Consider the following 13540-nt stretch of genomic DNA (forward strand, 5'->3'; position numbering starts at 1 on the left):
TAGCAAAATCAAGAACATCACGTTCGCTTTCGGGATCATGAGTAAAATGAATGCTAGTATTTCGAATTAATGAAACAAGTTTAATGAAAATCGCGTTTTCTTGCGTCTTTTGCATGCTAGAAACAAACATAGTTTAATCTTTCTTTTCTTTTTTTCTCTTTTTTTAAAGGTACGTTTTTACAACATTTACGTCTACGGGGTTTGACAAATTGTCAGCTGCATAAATGTGCTATATTCCTAAGGAGCTATAAAATATTTTAATTGATCTTTCCCTTTATATCGTGCATTATTTAAAAAACTGATCCACTTAAAAAACAGTATACGTACTTCTAAATAATTTATACTTTTATTTTAAATTTTTAATCATATACCTAACTGATATAATATTTAATGCACCCGAGATATAATTCGTAAATATTTACCTGACAACTTGTGTGACTTATCTAACTTATCTGATAGTAATACCAGATCAAGTCGACGAATTTTGCCGTAACCAAGAAGCAAAGACTGCGCCTATCGTTGGCTTAGGCCTTAAGCCCCTTGTAGATAGATGGCAGCATGAATTTACCCAGCTCCATCCAGTTTTGAAGGAGTAAGGAACCCCTGGGTGAGATTCGTGGGTCTCCCATTACGCTTCTCCTTCCACCAGCTCTCGAAAGGACTTTTGACTAGACAGTATTTTAAATGCCATGCCACAGCGATACACTATATATTTAAAAATATCTATGACTTCTTCGGGTTTCAAATCTGGGCTCAAGTCTATTGCAATCAGACCTATACTACCATGTCAACAAGGCTTCGACTGATAACTTAAAAAACACTGATACTAAACCAACACTCGAAATATTAAAATATATTTTAACCATTTTTTATGTTAGAAAAATGTAGATTTTAGATATAATTTATAAAAGATATAACTGATTGTTTCATAAGTATTTTCTAATTTAGCGACCTCTTCAGCAGCAAAAATGATTGCAAACAATGAAATACATGCGGAAAAAGTGGGTAGAGTAAACAGAAAGATACCCAGACTCATTTCGTAACCTAAGTAATATTTTTGGCTAGCTGAAGGACTACTATGGGTAATACTTTTAATTTAGTATTTGCTGACATTTAATGCACTATTTTGAGGTCAAATTACTTGAAAAACCTTCTTCTCCATTCTAGATTCGCTATGTTTATGATGCTTTAACGCTTTTCAATAGTAATAAAGAAGACTCAATAAAGATTTAATCTATTGTGATTTCGATTAATCTAACTACTCAGTTCTTTTTTGAAACTGAATCAGACGACTCCTTTCTTTGACATTCTAACTATCTGCTATAAATTTGATTCAAGCACCAAGAAATCCTTTCTTTGTTTTGCCTGTCTCCCTGTGCTAAATTATGTCAGCTTGTTAGATAAAAGAAAAAAAAAAAAAGATTTATTTTTACTCCTGCTCTTAAAGTTTAAAGTATATCCTACTCTTAAAGTTTGTCCTTCAAAATTTCTACTTTATCAGAAACTCAATTATCGAATTGCCATTGGCAGAATGTTTTTCCTACAGGCATTGATAAAGATTTTTAAAAAGTCCTTCCTGTCATAAAAGATATTCTGCCTTAAGAAATAACTATAAGAACCTGGTTGTACTCTTATTTTATCTTTCTTTCAGTTACAAAGTTGCTCGGATTAAACATACGTTCAGTTTTCAGCCATCTTATTTTAATTCTTAGGGTATTAATAAAATTTCTTGTAATGATGTTTGGCCATATATCGCCTACATACAACAGCGTTGAAATTTCACATCTATGATAGGAGTACGAATGTTATGTTCGAAAAGGAGGAAAAAAGAAATCTTCAGGAGCTTATCATTGATGTTCATTCAACAACTTTTTTTTTTTTTTGTTATGCTAAAATTATCTAGAAAGATTCTTCTATTAGTGAATCTGACTTCCTGGAATCCTTTCAGATTCACAAAATTTCATTTTCTTTAGTTAAGGTCGTTAATTCCAATGCAGTTTTTCTACCAGCTTTGAAAATTCTAATGTCTTAATTCGTTCGTGTTTCATATGCTTAGACAGATGGCGCTTCAAATGATTTCATTTTGCCCCTCCCGCATTGATTTCCATACGTATTTGGATGTTTCTTCCTTCCCCTTTGCAAAACGATTTTGCATTTGAAAAGCTATGTCAGATTGGCCGGCCTTTATTCGAAATCTGTGCCAATATGAGGCTAAATTTTGTCTAGTTTTAAAATGCACGCCATTAGTTTAATCAATAGTAATAATAAAGAAAAGAAAAAAGCTTCTAAGGCCGAATGGTTATGTACCCCGCTACAGAATAGTCGTATGTGCACTTTCTAACAAGTTTTGTAAAATTTCTTAATAACATTTGTGAAATTGTAGTCTTGAGAAAACAAAAAGCGTGAGAGGTTCAAACTATCATTTCGGGATTGATAATTTCGCCGCAATTTGTTTTTCTGTATCAAATCACACGCAACTGGGTTCAGTCCTCTATGCTAGAATAGAAACACTGGGTACGTTAATTATAAGGAGAATATTTCAAATTATTAAGTTTTAGAATTTAGATTAGTATTTGACGTTCTTAAGAGAAAACCAAAGTGAGAATAACACTGTCCAAGAACGAACTAATAGAGTAAGGAAGGCTTACTTTTGATGTACTCATGCGAGCTGATTTTAGATATTTGCTCGAATTTTCACTCTAATCCATAGTTTTTAAGTGATATCGTATGAGAGTATGTAAATACTTCGTGAAGGTATGCGGATATATTGAAGTTTAACCTATATATGTATATATTAGAGCATTAATGTTTAAACTAAAATACTTGGTGTTTTCCGTTCTTCTTATTCATACAGTTTTCATACTCCGGAATACTATAAAGGAATGCTTGAGAAAAGATAATTTAGTAGGTGCAGTCTTTGGAGTTGTCAGTGCTACTGTCTTTTGGAGTTATGGAATGAGCATTTTATTGAACTATTCAAGAACTGAATTCATTTTATTGTTTACTTTAAACATCACGTATAGTGTTTAAAATGTACTTACACTTTTAATTCTTTCTGCTGCACTTGTTACGAATTAATATAATAAGACTCACACGGAGTACTTTCCCTTGACTTCCCATTTTGTTTTCAAAAAAATTATATTTGAATGTACTCATCTAGAAATACAATAAAGAAAGATTCTATGGATAATAAAAAAAATACCAACCATAGTGTTTTTGATAACCAATGACCAACATTCTGATTATTTGCATTTTTCTGTGTATTGCTTCATATTCAGTAATTTTATCGAAAATGCAACAAGATTGCAATCAACATTTACTTGAAGTTTAACCACTTCACCGTTTCTCCAAAGACAGATTAGCTGATTTGAAAAGTGTCGTCAGGCGTCAGCAACGAAACATCCTAGGGGTTAAATGTGGCCTGGATCGTTATACCGGAATGACACTTGTCGCTTCGTGTTTTCCAATCCCCAGAATGCAGCAAAAATAAAAAGATGAGATTTATGGCCTAATTTCTCTAATTTATGGCTTTCTCCAGAGCAGGGGTTGTATCAGGATCATACAAAATAAAGTTCATTTAGAAAGACAAAGGAATGCACATCCACCACTTTTCAGCTGGAATTGCAATGGGAGCTACTGCTCGTTTGAAAGCTTGCCTTTAGGAGACCGTCCTTGTTAATTTTCAGATATAAGACTAAGGAACGCAAAGGAATTTTTTCTCCTGGGTAGGGAGGTGTTATTCAACATCCTTGAGTATGATAAGCAGGCGGTTCAAGTTGATTTGGTGCGAACTTCTAAACAGGTCTTGATAACTGGTGACAGCGGGAAAAACCATTTCTTTCGTAAACTAAAGCCAGTTTCAGAAGAAAATGTTTATCTTTGTAGGAAAGAAAGGCAGGGAATATTTCAATTTTGTAGGAGGATGAAGTGGCTAAATTGATTCCGGTAAAAGAGTACAGTCGATTCTACGCTCTTAAAAGATAAAGCTCTTAAATTAAGACAAAATTAACTGCTAAATTTCTACAGACTAAACAAAAATAAGCAAATAAAAAAGGAAAAAAGTTTTGGATCACTAAAGGCAAACTTTCTCTCAAGATTTGTCGCGCTTTAAGAATTTTTTTCTTTCGTTAACCTTGTGTTAAAAAAAAAAAAAAAAATCCCATCAAGATTTAGCTTGCAAAGCATTGCAGTCCCTCCGTTGAAGATAATTATATTCAAATTTTTGACTCATTATTTATGTTACCTTACTTATATTAGCTTAAATTCAAACTGCAGTCACTTTTTTGTAGGTATTTTTGTTTTTGCAAGTTGAAAACAGCTTAGCTCTAGTCCGCAGTCAAGCCGATTGCTATTGTCTAAAAAAAATTAGAAAGACGTTGGAACTATGCATTTATTTGAATAAACTATGACTTTATAAACTACCGAACCTTTTTATTTATTTGGAGGCATAAATATATACAGTTTGGTCTGGATGTTATTTCAAGATTATGCAACCAGGCATTTAAAATTAACAGAGGATGTGAAATTGAAAAACCTGATTTCTCAGATTTCAAAACAATATGAAAGTCCAAGGGGAATTATGGTGACGAAGATATAAAATAAATCATTGGTTTCATCAGCTTAAGAGGCTGACTATGAAAATAAATCAGGCTACATATTTGACACTGAATTCACAGATTTTTTTCCTCCAAAGATTCCTGTAAGACGAAAAAAATGAAATGTATTCAATATATATTTAGACAGACGCAACACTTTTATTATTGAAAGAAAGAACTTCGAAAGTGTGGTGATCGAAAAAAATAAATTAATAAAATAAAATGGGGAATTTAATGGAAATTGACTCGTATCCACGTTGCACACTGGGAAAAAACACGAAAACTCCTTTGCAAACAGATTGTTTTCCAAAATCTGAAATCCAGGTCAAACGATTAAGTCTCAGCAGTTTTACCGCTTGGCCACTAGTGGGTTTTTGTTTAAGAATTTATTGACAGTCCAAATGTGTATTTTTCACTTTCGTCCCTTTATTTATCATTTTATATTTTCATTCCAGGAATCGATCAGCTTGGCGACATTCCATATTTTCAAAATTGCATTTTGAAAATTTGGTGTCATCGAATAACGCTGTATTGCCAAATCTCGTTACATTTTACAGTTTTTAACTGCATATTTATAGAATATGCCGCCCAAACGGTATAGTGGTGAGGGGAGCCTACTGGTACCGAAGGGCCGGGCTCGAATCCCGGAGAAGGCAGTGCTGTAATTGTCTGTCCCTTCATAGGAGGTAAAGGTGGCTCACCTATTAAATTTTTCCACCTATTAATGTTTTTTTCCTTCTGTTAATGTTTTCACAATTAAAGTGGCCCCACCACTTTCGGTCTTAGTAGTAGCCAAGCCTAAGTCAGCTAAATGCCCTCCAGTGGAAATAAATATATTAATGGAATTAACAGTTAATTTTTACATTGTTTTGCAGTTTTAGATGAGCGAATTCATATATAATTTTTTCAGAAAAATTGAGAGTTCAAGGTTGAGACATTTTTTCCTTGTCAGAAAGGCTGCCAATGTGAAGGAAATGTACAAAAATTTAGAAATTTTTCTACAAGAAAAGCACAAAGAAAAACCTAGACTGAATATTTGCGGTGGTTAAATAACTTGTTTTACTAAGTGAACCACAACTGAATAACCTAAAATACTATAATTTTCCTTCGAAATGAGAGACAATAGAAAACCATTGCACAGAAAACATTGGTCTGAATATATACGTAAGTACCTTGACATTTATAAAGGACATTATTTATTTATGGACATTTATAAAGAACATTCTTAAAACAATTGATACAAACGGGTTAGGATTCCCATGCTGAGAAACAAATTTGTTAACATAAATGATAGTTAAATAAAGCATTTGGAGAGCGACCGAAAATTAGGAAATTATTACTCGATCAGGATAGTTTTTCAAGAAGGTTTGTAAGAATATATTGGGGAAGACTTGGTAGAGTGCTGAAATAATAATAATAATAATAATAATAATAATAATAATAATAATAATAATAATAATAAAAAAAAGGTGGTCTTCTGAAAAGAAAGTCATGAGATGCAATATGCCTATAAATTTCAGCTTTTACTTTTTTACTTATATTTATTTCCTTCTAATCTTAAAGTTTACCCCATATGTAACGTGGATACGAGTCAGTTTCCCTTAAAAAGTCCTCCACGAGACATTCCTTCTCTTCCATATAGTGCCTAATTGCGGAACACGCAATAAAATTAAATTAAAATAATGCAACAATTAATATACTTTCATCTTTCAGATAATTTATTTCTTTGATATGAATATAAAACTGATGTATACTCGTATAAAATTTAACTATGTGTAACGTGTAACAAAATTCCTTGCACGATAGGAAAGCTTCGTATACGTACTTGAATTCAGTGGGCAAAAATGGGTGATGAAAAAGAAAAGGAAAACTGTCACGTTCACCTATTTTGATTTATGTGACAAAGGAAAAGTAAGATTTTGTGACTCAGTGTAATTAACGGAAGTACTTCAGCTAAATGCCTTTCATAATATACATTCATATCAAAATTTGTTGTGTAAGTAATTTTTTCAATGGCTGTTTAGTTTTTATGCATTACCAAATTTATTGATGCACGACAAAAGACAAAATTATTTAACACGCGTGCAAGATAAAATGCACGCAAAATAAGACGTATGCATAAAATGCAAGGAAGTCGCATTTATACAAAAGTATCATATCCGAAAGAACCTGTTAGTTTATATAAATTTATGGACATAATATTTTTTAAAAATGAACATAGAATCACTGAATGGGTACATAGAATCCCTGAAAATTAAGTCCTTCAATTTGACGCAGGCTGTTGCTAATCATTAGCGGTAAAAACAGTAAATGTCATAAAACAAAACTATTTTTTTAACTTCACTATCATTTCGGCAGCTGTGCATAATCGCTTCTAGTGCATACTGTGAAAAGTATCGGTTTCAGAATGAAAAACTGGCTTAAGGTCTTTATTCGTATTTGATTTTCACGCTTGATGGGATAGTGGTAAGGGATCAAAATTTCTTTTCTCATTCTTTCGGTCAGTGTGCCAGGAGACTTTTGGATAAAAAAGAAGTGCTATTAGTTCATGCAAGACCAAACAGGAATCTGGCCTTGTCTGAAACAATATGCGCTTCAGGCTTCTCATGGAATCAAGCGATCGTTGTCAAGTGAAATAAAAATTGCAAAACAGACTGAATATATTACGAATTATAAAAGTCCGGTAATTTCCTTTAAAAAAATAGTAATTGAATATATTCAGGACTGAAGGGGCGTATCTATCTATTTTTCAACCTAAGAGTGGGACTCTCCAGGCATTTCTTCCATCATAATATGAGGTGCATATCGATCGCTCGCAGATGATTCTGCGGCTAGAAAACGTACATTGGTTGACCAAATATGCTAAATACGGCCCCACAGAGAAAGACATGCTTCAAGAGTTCTTATGTAGGAAAATAATTAAGATATGTAGTTTTAAAAGCGATTAGGTATTTTCGAATGAATATGAAAAATCAGCAATGACCTCTCTCCTGACTGCTAGCCACGTAGTAGTGGTAAAGAATGAAAATATATTTTTGTATTTTTCCCCCATTTAAAGTGCACCTGGGGAGACAGGCAATCGCCCAATCAGGTAGTGACAAATTATCGCCCATCCCATTATAGTTGTGGAGCCATTTGTAAAGCGATTAGTATTTTTGTAGAAGAAAGCAAGAAAATTCATCTTTTTTTTTTTTTTTTTTTTTGCTATGTTTTAAAAGTTTGTAGGGAAAATTAAGATACCTAAAAAAAAAAAGTAGTTTAAAAAAGTCATTAGCGGTGTCTATGAAATGATACAAAATCTATGAATCCTAGATAATATATATATATATTCGTAACTAAACAAGCGTTCTAGCTCCATTGGCTGAATTATGCCAATAATCTGCAGATTTATTTCATACCCCTTAAGTTCATGAGCTATAAAAGCACTGAAAGATACGTAGGCGAAATGTTCGCAGCTATTTCATAAACAGCGGTACGCGCAATGCACTTAAAAAAATTACGACAGTACATTGAAACATTAAAAGTACATAGTGTAATAATTGTGGCGGCAGTATTGACATTTGCATGTTACCAAATGAATAATGCTGCTGTGGAGACCACATTTTAATATTAATGAGTTAATTCACTAACTTATTCAGCGGTGAAAATTAAAAAATTACTTATTTGATCAAGTATGATTTCAGATGCATATCTAATTACAGAAAATTTTTCATTGTGAACTTAATAACACTGCAATTGCAAAATACGAATAAATACTTTAAAAAGAGATGAGGAAGCGAAAATTTAGGGTTCCTGAATCAGAATACGGAATAGCCCTGCCAATTAATCAAGCAAACCAAATCAAACCAAACCAAATCAGAATACGGAAAACCATCCTCTGCGTTCAAATCCTGAAGGAAGGTGCTTTGAAACTGTCCTGACAAAATGGCAATTTCAAAATACCGCGGGAAACATCATTCATCTATTTTTAAAGTTTCAACAATGCATTTCTCACCAATGTAACAGCCACCATTATATACTTTTCATTGTACTTTTAGAAGTAGACTGCAGACATTTTAGCACTTCTAGACTATAAAAGATTTTACTGTAAATACACCGAAAAATAAACGTGTAGATGAAGCTAATTACATAAAGTTGTAACGAAATTTTAGGTTATGAATGTAAAACTAGAAGTTTCAGTGGCATTTACACGCAGTTCTCAGTACTGATTTTCCCATTCGCCTCTCTTAAACTACGCTGCTATTTTGATTAAGAAAAGACATTTATAAAGCCATATGTTATGTACCTAGGTTATAATTTTCGTCCTTAATCTCGTACATACATACACTAGCATATTTATACTTAATGTATCGATTGTGTCGAAATTGAAAGTTTATATTTATTTCCTTATCTTTTTCTTTAGTCTAAACAACAAAGATTTGATTATTTTTTTCAGTCTCTATGTTTTGCCTGAGCTTTGAATAAACACATATGAACTTCCTCGTTATATTCAGAAATCCTATTTATGAACAACAAAATGACAAAAGTAGAAAACATTCCTTTTTTTATATAATTACTCTTCACTGTACTTAGATGACAATATCCGATTACGGTCAGTTTGTCTCCCACTGGACCGTTATCACTTGAAGAGAGAAGGAAACGATAGTTTTTTCGGAGTGACCCAACTTGCGAAAGTGCGCGATTACGTCAGATAGCTCAGTGCAACAGAAGCGAACCGGTTGCGCAGGTTGCGATCAGCTGACACCGACTGGCGACTCGCGCTTATTAGGTTGCTGACGCAGCAGTCGCCAACTCGCGCCGAGCAATCCGAGAACAGCTGTAATTTCGTCGCCATGCTAGAGCAATGAAAATTTGTTATTGCTCTCCTAGTCCATGTGCCAAGTCGTGGGTTTGCTGAAAAAACAAGGACTACTTCCGAACTCTCCGTAACGTGGACCAGTGAATTTATGCAACGGTCAGTCTGTGGCGGGAGTGAAAAAGGATGTAAATAAATCTTTTGAAAATAGCGGTAAGGAGTTTGCTCTCTTTTAAGCGATATTTTCGGTTTCTAAACTGCATATCTTTTTCTCATTTTCACATTGCCTTATTAGAGCAACTTAATTTCATAGTTCTCTTCAGAATGCTTATTATGATAGTTATATCATTGAAAACTTAGAGCCTGCAGTTTTAATTCGAAGCGTTGAATATTTTAATGTGATTTATTAATACAAATTTCGTGAAATTATCCATTTAAATCAAATTTCAAAATCGATCTGAGAGATACTAATTAAACATTCATTTAAACTGAAAACTTTTGAAAGGCAAGTTAAGTCTTCGTGTTGCTGAACCAAAGCATTTTTCTTAATAAGATATTTTTACAACGGCAAGCACTCGTAAAGTCTTTGCGTTATTGGAAACAGGAAGTAAACTATAAGTGCCGATGATTCAAATAAAATTTGCAGCTGTTATATTATGCTATTTAAACAGGTGGTATTGAAAAATATAGATTAGATAAACGTGAGGAAGAATGCACAGTATGTTAGCTTTCAAACTGAACCTAAATAAGTGTACGTAGTATCTACGGAGATTATTACAATATATCTACGGTCTTAACATGTAAATGAAGCATGAAAATATGTTTAACTTTTTTAAATGAAGCTACAAAATATTTTTGTATAACGTGCGTAGCAGATGATTCTAATCTACATAAAACACAATTCCTTACTTTTTGTGTTTACGAATGATTAAAGAATATAAGTAAATAAAATTGGATATATTCCTCCCTTCTAGCCAAAAACAATTTTTTTTCTTGCAGAATAAATGTTAACTTCCGTACATAAAATCATAAGCAGCTACATATACGCAGTGCTCAGACCAATATTATCAAAAACAGGCGTAAAATGGTATTTATGTTCAACTACTAGAAAAGCTAAATGTGTCGAATCTCCGACTTTTAAATTTTTGTTTCTTCTCCCCGTACTTTGAAAAAAATTGCGGGTATAGAATACTAGCTGAAATGATAGAATCTTGGAAAATGATATAAAATATTAGTTTTGTTTGAAAAAATTACGCAGCCATTAACATTTTTAATTTATTAGAATTTTACATGTTGTTGAGTCAATATATATAGTGTTACATAACTTTTTTACAGCAAAGATACCACAATATAATTTCCGCGCGAAATGCTGCTGAAAAACCAATTACAGACAAAACAGTCATTAATTTTGAACTAATACCACAAAGACATGAAAGAAATAAAATTTAAAACCAGTACAATCCCAAAATCTCCCAATAAAAAATGTAAAAAAACTCATCAACTCAGTGTTTTTAAACCAGAAGAAATCTCAAAAACAATAGAAATGCGTAAAAATACATATAAAAGAAGAGGAAGAAGAATGCAATCAAAATCCGATTCAACTTTTTTTTAAAATTTTAATTGCTTTCAGTTTATGTATATATATAATTTATAATAAGAAAAATTTTTACTCAAATTCAATTTAAAGCCATGGAGATGAGCTTAAATTATTGGATTATTACTTTGCAGCTTTAGCGCAAGTCATGGGCTTTTTAATTTACTTTTACTTATTTTGTTTTCAATATATATATATATATATATATATATTTCTCGAGGGGGGACTTAAATGGTATATGTAATTAATAATTACTTATTTTTATTTGGATAGTTATGCCTTCTGGGATTTAGAACTGTTAGTTATTTTTTAAAGCTACCTCATATAGTGTATTCCTTAATTATGTTGCCTCAGTGAAGTAAAGTGAAGGAGTGTAAAACTTTATCTTATTTATGAGCATATTTTATTAGGAAAAGTGATTTAGTGATAAGGCTTTTCCTTAATTACACGTTAGCTTTCATGGCTATTTAATTAACAAGAGGTGAAAAGATGAGTAAAGACAATCTTCCAAAATTAGGAGTAGTTTGTAAATAAACTTAAGCAACATTTTAGTTAAGCAGCTTATGAAATTTTAAGGATATTCCTTAATTTGTTTCTTGCTAGTTAAGATATCTGTATTTATTGAAAATAATTTTACTATGTATTTTTATACTTTACCTTCTCAAAATTATTATGTTTTCTAGTATCAGTGTTGTGATTTTTTCTCCCGATGTCCCTTACATCTAATAATACATTAATAATTGTTTAGAAGATTTGAAGTGGTTTATTACCATTTCAGCGTGAAGTATTTCTCATTTTCTGTACTACTGAAATTATGCTAAAAATATTCATAGCCTTCTGGTATCATTTACAAACATTGCAATAGCGTGGTTATCTCGGTATCAATATTCAGCTGCTCAGTTGGAATGTATGGGAAATCGGAGCTCAAGTTTATTTTTTGGAGAAGGGGGAAGGGCAATATTCAAACTTAAAGTATGTTAAGTTTGAATATTATTATATTCGGCTAGACAGGAAAGTGAATCTGCGGAAATCTGCATTTTCTTCTGTTTCCCCAGAATCCAGTAACGTATGGAATTATGGCTATAAACAGCAAGATATACGAAATTGAAACCAAGAGGCATACAATAAATAACATTATGCAACCATTCTTGCATTATTAAGCATTTATGCATACGAAATTTTTATAGTACATTTTATAGCTATAAAATTATATTTATTTGTGTAATGAAATATTATATAATTCTGAAATATGTTATAAAGAATTACTATGCGTACAAAGATGGAATTAAGTAGAAAGACGTACTAAAACTTATATGCATTTAGGAATACATTATAGGTGTACATTAATAATTACTAATTACTATTTACGCGGAACTATTGAAAATGTGTTTACTTTATATGTAATCTTCATTATAACCTGTATATTTGATAACTACGAAGAAGAAATAAAACAAAAAATATTTTTGCTTCAAAAATTAAAGTTATTTAGTTAATTAGAGCAATAAACAAACTATTTAAATAGGTTTATCACAATAACAAATGTAATTTGTATCCGAACAGGTAAGGAAGCCACAGATTTTTGAACCGTTAAGGGTTTAGTCCTGAAATTTCAAAGTTCCTCAAAATGTCATGAATAAGTGATATTTTCTTGATTTTAATTTAAAAAATGACTCTTTCATTTTGCACCTTGATTCCTTTTCTTCCAATATACATCCAAACTGAAATCAAATACATTAAAAGCTAGCAGAAATTTTCATGTATAATGAATGTGGAAGGCAACCTTCTGTACGGAATTTTCCGGCCGTAACGCTGAGAGGGTTAAACCTCACAATTGTAGGCAGTCTATGATTCGCTTATTTCTGAAGAAATATACAAATACTGAAAACCTTGTCGGAGAAGATTTTGCTATTTCGAGCTGTAAAAAAAAAAAAAAAAAAAAAAAAAAAAAAAACTTTTCTTTCTTCCTTTCCCTGCTAAAAACGTGATTGAACCAAAGGCCATGCATATGCTGTTAGTCTATTAATTACTGCTATGCACCGTGGTTGTAACTTACCTTCGGTGATTCCCATTAACGTACTTATGCATAGTTTCATAAAAATGCTTCTCAAACTGCTCACGAATGTATTATTGAACATTAGCGAGATCTGAAATGATAAAAGAAATGTTTAATAAAAGCAAGAGTAAAATCGTCTAAGAAAGAATAATTACATGGAATAGTTTGAAAGTCTTGTAAACAAAATATTCTTTCTGTATTGTGCCTCCGTAGAAAAGACTTGAGACAAACCTTCCTTATTGCGCATCCATTTCCCTTTAACTTCTGCGAAATAGCATTATCCTTCTCTCTAAATAAAGCTTAGTTAAATTTTTGTATAGTTTTATTAACAATGGTTTCTATTTATAATATATTCATCTTGTTTAGAGTCCACCCCCCGTACCATCTGGTATTAAACCCTTAGTTCTGCTAGTAGTGAAGTGGAGTAAGTGAAGGAATGTCACGAATCTTATTGGAGGCATGTTTTGTCAGAAAAAGTAAAATTTACTTTAAATGCACATCAG

General features: G+C 32.0%; 1 protein-coding gene across 3 annotated transcripts in view; it reads left to right on the forward strand.

Moving 5' to 3' along the window:
- The first annotated feature begins 9362 nt into the window (after nt 1–9362).
- LOC118188686 (uncharacterized) overlaps nt 9363–13540 on the forward strand; it is a 65533-nt gene continuing 61355 nt past the window's right edge. For 2 of the 3 annotated variants that reach the window (XM_035359183.2, XM_085807521.1), the window contains exon 1: nt 9364–9603. The gene's annotated coding sequence lies outside the window, so the exon portion shown is untranslated. Of the gene's footprint in view, nt 9604–13540 lie in introns of all 3 variants that reach the window. The other variant, XM_085807522.1, reaches the window with a different exon arrangement.

Source organism: Stegodyphus dumicola, chromosome X1, assembly GCF_044657685.1.
Source record: "Stegodyphus dumicola isolate Sdum_Otavi_A_Nest chromosome X1, ASM4465768v1".
Classification (NCBI taxonomy): Eukaryota; Metazoa; Arthropoda; class Arachnida; order Araneae; family Eresidae; genus Stegodyphus; species Stegodyphus dumicola.